This window comes from Dipodomys ordii, unplaced genomic scaffold (assembly GCF_000151885.1).
Source record: "Dipodomys ordii isolate 6190 unplaced genomic scaffold, Dord_2.0 Scaffold43, whole genome shotgun sequence".
Taxonomy (NCBI): Eukaryota; Metazoa; Chordata; class Mammalia; order Rodentia; family Heteromyidae; genus Dipodomys; species Dipodomys ordii.
Genome location: NW_012267259.1, coordinates 7,667,333 through 7,673,781, shown reverse-complemented (window position 1 = coordinate 7,673,781; position 6,449 = coordinate 7,667,333).

Here is a 6,449-nt window from a genome sequence, read left to right as displayed (position 1 = left end):
GCGTGCGGGAGAGGGGAGGGGCGGGGAGGGAGGGAGGGATCACCGGGCCCCGCCGCTCGGGCCGGCGCGCGGCCACCTCGCCATGTCCGAGCCCGCTCCGGCGCCGACGTCTTCTGTTTGGGTGAGCGGGAGCTGTCCAGAAGGGCTCTGCCGCTCGCTGGGGCAGCCAACCTACCCTCCCGGACCCGGGGCGGGGCCGCGCCGGACGGGCGCCGCGACTGGCCAATCGCCAGCCGAGCCTTCCCAGGAGGGTGGGCCTTCGTAATGCAGCTACCAATGGAGGTGGAGGGGGTGTGGCCGCGCGTTTCAGGTTTGGCTGACGGCTCGGTGCCTTTTTTCCTCCTTTGCTACAGGAATCAAACGTCAAGGAGAGGGAGGGAGGAGAAGGGGGGTGCTGGGGAGAGAGATTAGAGTGAGGGCGAGGAAGGATTAGGTGAAAGATGCTGTGTTTCTGGGCAGCTGCGATCTGGGGAAAGGGGCGATGCTCCGGTCTCCTTCGCCTCCCCTCAAAGCTTTTCTTTAGGCTGCTGAGCCTGGAGGAGAGGACACCGCTCGCTGGCTCGTGCTGGTGTGAAAACAAACGCGCGTCTCCTAGCAAGCTACTTCCTCAGAGTCCCCCGGGCGGGAGCCGCGAGTTTTGCTTTAAAAATGCAGGCGCTAATGTATTCTAATGCATGGTAAATTCCCGAGACTGGGGCGTGCGTAATCTACCCGGGCCAAAGCAACTCCATCGCCCGCGAGCTGCGGCCGCGCGCCCAGGGCCCACGGGTGGCGCGGGCAGCCGTAATGCATGCAAAGTTAACACAATAACATCGTTTAATTACTTGGCAAGCTCGTAAATCTCCCCGTTGTGAGGCTTCCGAAGGGCTCTGTGAGATTGCAAAACAAAACTAGAATTCCAGGAGCGGCGATTTCAAGGTGATCCAATCCTTGCTCTCTCCTATAGCGATTGGAAAAGAAGGGGGGGAGCGTTATAGAGCGGGTGGGGTGGGGGGTCGAAGGTTGCTGCAGACGTCTATAGTGAGCAAAGTTCGGGGGCGGGAGGTGTGCACAGGCTAGCCCGGACAATACCAGCGGATTTTTCATTTCAAGCCACACACATACACACACACGGGGAGGCACAAGGGGGAGAGGGGTACACAGATAGACACACAGACACACGGCTTCTCTCAAATCCCTATTGAGGAGCCTCCCTGGTTTCTGCGGTGACTGGGTGATAGCGACCCTGACATCTATCTGCATGAACAAACCCTGTTTCTGAAAAGACCAGAGTGCCCGAAGAAGGCCCGTAGTTATAAAAAGTAATCCTAAAGCAATATGAGGATTTACGTTGTTTGGTAGGGTGGAAGAAGAGCTGGAGGAAAAAAAAAAAAAGAGGTGGTGATTTCCACGGCCTATCTTGGGGAGTGCAGGAACGGTTTGGAGACGGCCTTCGAAGCCAGCGCTCGGTATTGGGGGGAAAAAAGTAACAGATTCTTTCAAAGCTGGTTATGCTGGGGCTGTGTTTGCCTCCGAAGATTCAAGCTAGCTGAGGTTGCGCAGATGTTGCCTTTGTTTAAAGAGACAGTAATTAAGGACAGGGTGGACATAAGTTTGAGAAGCGTGACCTATTTTCTTTTGATCAGCTGTCAAAAGAAGAGCAGGAGGTCTCCTTAAGACAGCCCCCTCCAGCCACTTCCAGCTGTTAGAGAAAACTTGATAAGAAAACAAGGACAGCCTACCATACTGTAAGTGGCTTCTTAGGGCTGGAGAAAACATTTAATTCATTTGGAAAACCGTTTCTTAGTTGGAGTGAGTGACCTTTTCTGCAGCCTTCTCTATCTTCTAGCCACAGAGAACCCACCACCACTATCCTGTCACATGAATGTATAGTGACGTTATTCATGGATCAGCTTTATTGAGCTCTGGCCAATACGTGGCCAATTATTCTTTCAAATAGCACATTCGGTGGTATCGAAGCCTGGGTGGACAAAAAAAAAATTCTCTGGCATATCCCCTGCTCTGCCAGACATAGTTTTCTGGCTGTTCACATCTTTAATGTGTTAACAAGAGACAGGTAAAAGAATTCAATTTTCTGTTGTTCTGTTTTCCTCTTTCCCTGACGCTTTCTACTGTATTTCTTTCCACTTCCTGCATTATCCATGGTATAATTGTAAACCAGCTAATGTTTGAAAGTTGCAGGACAGTAATGTGCTATCCCCCCCACCCCACACCCACCCCCAAAATGACGGAAATCAGGCCGAAGAGCAGGATTGGGAAGGGGGCATCGCTTCACTCTACCTTAACGCTTAAAGGTAAGCCTCTACTGCCTTGGCTGCAAGCTCAAGGAATGCCCAGGGACTTGCTGGTTGGTGTTGGCTTCTTACAAAAACCTACGTATATAAATCGCCATTTAAATAAATTTTCTAAATGATGAACTCATTTAGCAGTCCACGAAGATAAATCTGCTCCTGGGAATTGCATTTCAGTGTGCTTAGGAGCAGAAAGGTAAGTTGCATTTTCTCGCAGCTTCCTTTCTTCCTTTCTCCCTCCCTCCTGTGTCTCTCCCTTCCTCGCTCCGTCCTCCCCCTCCTACTCTCGATCAATATCGGCGATCTCAGGGAAATCATGAAATCGTATTGGCTTCTTTGTATATAATTTCATTGAGTTACATTAAAGCACATTTTTCACCTTGTTTTTCTAATGGTGGTTTGAGATTTCATGTTTCAAGCCAAGCCCATTTGAAAGGAAAAATGAAAGTACTTGTTTAGTCAGAACCCTAATTTTAACTAACTTAGGTTTGAATGCCCTTTCCTCTTTCTTTTTTAAAAGGAGCAAATAGTCATTTTCTACCTCAAGATAATCATCAGATGACCCATGCAAATAGGATTTTCAGCTACCTTTTAATAAAGCTTTTTTATATTTTTATTTACACCAAAAGGGTGAGTTGCTTTCTAATTGTCCCTTGGCTGGCATCTGTACAGTAGCCGTCACAAGTTCTGTATCCAAGTTCTGAGGCTCAGAATGCTGTGTTTTAAGTTGAAATTACACATGCCTCTCTCCCCTCCCACCTAGAGCATTTGATTCACAAATAGACTATAGAAATGTGGCGTCACAGCAGTTAGTTCATGACTATTAGAATCTGGACAGTTGCACCAGGAATATCATCAAGACCAGGAAACCCATCTCTTAGCACAGCACATCTGTAGATCATACATTCTTAAGACAAAAAACTTAAATGAATCCAAAGAAGCATGTAAAGGAAGTTTGAATAGGCTATTGCATTGTAAAAAAAAAAAAGGAATAAATATATCTAAGCTTAATTTAGCAATTGCAGGAAAAGATGGCAAATACTGTCAGAGTTTTTCATATGTATTTTTTCACATTTGAAGAATTATTGTTAGAGAGAAAGAAACATCCCATTAAAACTAAAACTCTATACATTATTCATGGGAGGGAAAAGACCACAAGTAAACAAAATCTGGATAAGAGACCAACACCTTTGTTATTAACTAAACAACAGTAACTATAGCCCAAATCTAGGGAAGAGGTGGGCTGTTCATTTTTTACCCAAATGTTCAAAGTCTCTTTGGGTTTTGTGTTGACCAGAACACATTTGTGCTGCAGCTAGGTTTACTAGACTAGAGCAATAAAAAAAAAAAAAGAAGACATAATGGTGGGTTGATTTGGAGTATTTTATTTTTGTCCTTTCCCAAACCATCTGGCGTGTGAGTGTAGGGGTATTGATCAGGATCTGTGAGCTGCAGACCCCATGCCAATCCATAGCGTTTCTGGCAATCAGTGTCGCCCATGAATTGCAGCTGTCTGTGTAGCTAGCTCCAGGACGGAAATCTTCAAAAAAAAAAGTCCCCCCCCCTTATCAAACACATCATCTGTTTCAGGGTAAGTCAATATCATTTCTTTGTCATTCTGAGAGCAAGGATTATGCAGGAGAGAAAGTTTTTGTTGTTTGTGTAGCTGCTGTGCCAGCTCACCCCCCTTTCCCCCTCTCTCTCCCTTCCTTTCTCCCTCTCCCTCCCCCCTCTTTAAAGGGAGGAGAGCAATTTTCTAGCCATTGAATGGTAATGGTTTCCCTGAAAGGCCTCAAGCATTTGTAAGTATTGGACAACAAATGCTGTTTCAGTATTGTGGGGGAATTTTAAGAAGAGAAAGAAATTCTTATGTTGCTATCCACAAATAATGTAATGGTAATAGAGGGTTTCTTTTCAGAATGGAGAATTTTCTTCTTCCCCTCTCTGTTCTTTTTTTCTCTCCGAGTCCTGGTAATGAAGACCCCACAGGTCTCTGCGATTACACAGTGCTGTTGGATAGTGGGTGTTTGTGAGGGTAAAAGAGCCTTCAGCATTTTGGCTCTGATATCTCCATTAGAGTCAGTTTTCTTCCGTCTGAAAGCTCAGGTTGGTTGAACATAGGAAGAAGAAAACTCAAGTCCAAACTCAACTCGCCTAACGAACTCCTTTCTTGCTCTCCTCCCAGAGATACAGTGAGACGGTTAGGATTTTCAGTGGGATGTAGGAAGTTTTTGGTTTTGTTTTAAAATAAAGTTTTCTCGATGGCGAGAAAAACCCTCCCTCCCCCATCTCTGTCCGCCTTCGAGTCTGTCCAGTTCAAACTCCAAATGCCAGGTCAGCCCAGTTTCCAAAGGAACGCCCCCCCCCACAATTTCAATTTGCAAAAGCCACTGGGCACTGGGGTGGAGAGAGTGGGATTTGTGGAGTCTTTTCCCGTGCCTCCTCTATTCTCTTCCGCCTGGAAAGGTTCTGTCCGAAACTCGACAGAGCAAAAGACATTTCCCCCTGCAGCCTGGACGCGGGGAGTGGGTGGGCAAAGAGGGGTGGTAGTAGCCCTTACCCCACAGGCCGGCCTTCACCTGCTCCAGAGGCGGTGAGTCTGTGCGAGCAGCCGCAGCTAGAACTAGGAGCTCAGCTTCGCGGAGCAATTAGCGTGCCCACCTGCTAGTTTTAAAAGAAAGTCAGGGTCTGGAGCCCCGACCCTCCTTCTCTATTCCCATAGGGGAGTGCAGAAGTTTGCAGTCTATCCTCTCCCCTGCCCAGCACACATCCGTTTCTTTGCCCCCCCCCCGCCTTGCTTGGGGGAGTTTGGGTGGGAGAGGGTGCCCGAACCTCTGATCCTCCGGACAGACCGTAGCTCTTCCTAAGACTGAAAAGTAGGCACTGCGGATCTTTTCAGAGCATTTTCCTTCTCCAGAATTCTGGTCAAAAGATTCCCCCTGCCCCAGTGCGCCCCCCAATTCTCTTTCTATCTTACCCCCCTCCCCAAGGACTGCTAACACTGTGGAAGCGGGTTGGTTGGGAGAAAATATTTTTTCCCCTTTTAGGAGAAAACATAATTTAGAAAACTAAACGGGTGATGTTCAGGATTCGAACCTGAATACTTTTGGGGGGGCTGATGGGGAACATTTCCTTACAACCTATACTTTTCTCTAAAAGAACGTTGCACTTTTAAATAAGCAACTTGTTAGCCTAAGAAGGAAAAGGAGTTTCCTCCCACGACTTTCTGTTCCCTTTGCACGGTTTTATCCCGTCTCAAAGTCTCCTAACTTTGATTAAGATGAAATCTTACGTCGGTGTTGCGGTTTCTCTTTAAGGGGTTTCCAAAAGTACAACTAAAGTCTGTTTAAAATAAAGTTTTCCTCTCTTCCAGTTGTTACCTCACAAAAGAACTGGCGTGAGGTCCCTTTGTTCCCGTCAAGTTGTGCGTGAAATCTTTTTGTTGTCCTTTCCAAAGGAAGGCAAAATTTGCTGTTGATTATGAAAAGGACACATTTAACTCTCTGAAAGTGGAGCTGTTTTGAAGTTTTCCTGAGACACTAAGCACAGGCGTGGCATAGAAAATATATTGCCCGCTAAAGAAGATCATTTATTTGTTCTGGAAGTAATATTGTGAGGATTCAACATTGTTTAGGCATCACTTCGAATATGTCTCGTAAAGAATTATAGGGGAGTTAAAAATCTTGGTGTAAAATTTCCATTTATCTAGCTCACACGAAAAAGAAAACCATTTTAAACTACAGAGTATTTTTTTAAAAAAGGAGTTGGCCAGATTTTAAACTTAAGAAACATCATTTTCGATGTACAAGATAATACTTCTCGTTGAAAACTAACAAAACCAACCGAGGGATTTAAAGTATTGATGAGAACCAGGTCAGGTTTTCTCTCCCCCCACCCCCTTCAATCGCATCATTTTTTAGATTCTTCAAATATGAGCTCTCAAGGAAATTAAAGCACCGAGTGGGTGTGACTTGATCCTTCGGGGGTGAACGCGATCGAATGCCACAGAACGTGTTGGGATTCTTTCAGGAGCTTTTTCTTACTGGGAAAATCCGCTTCGAGGTCACTTTAGGAGTTGTTTGGCTCGCGGAGACGTAGGGGAAGGGAGCCGGGCCGGGGGCCGGGGGCGTCGGGAGGTGACGCTCGCCGTGGAGTGGG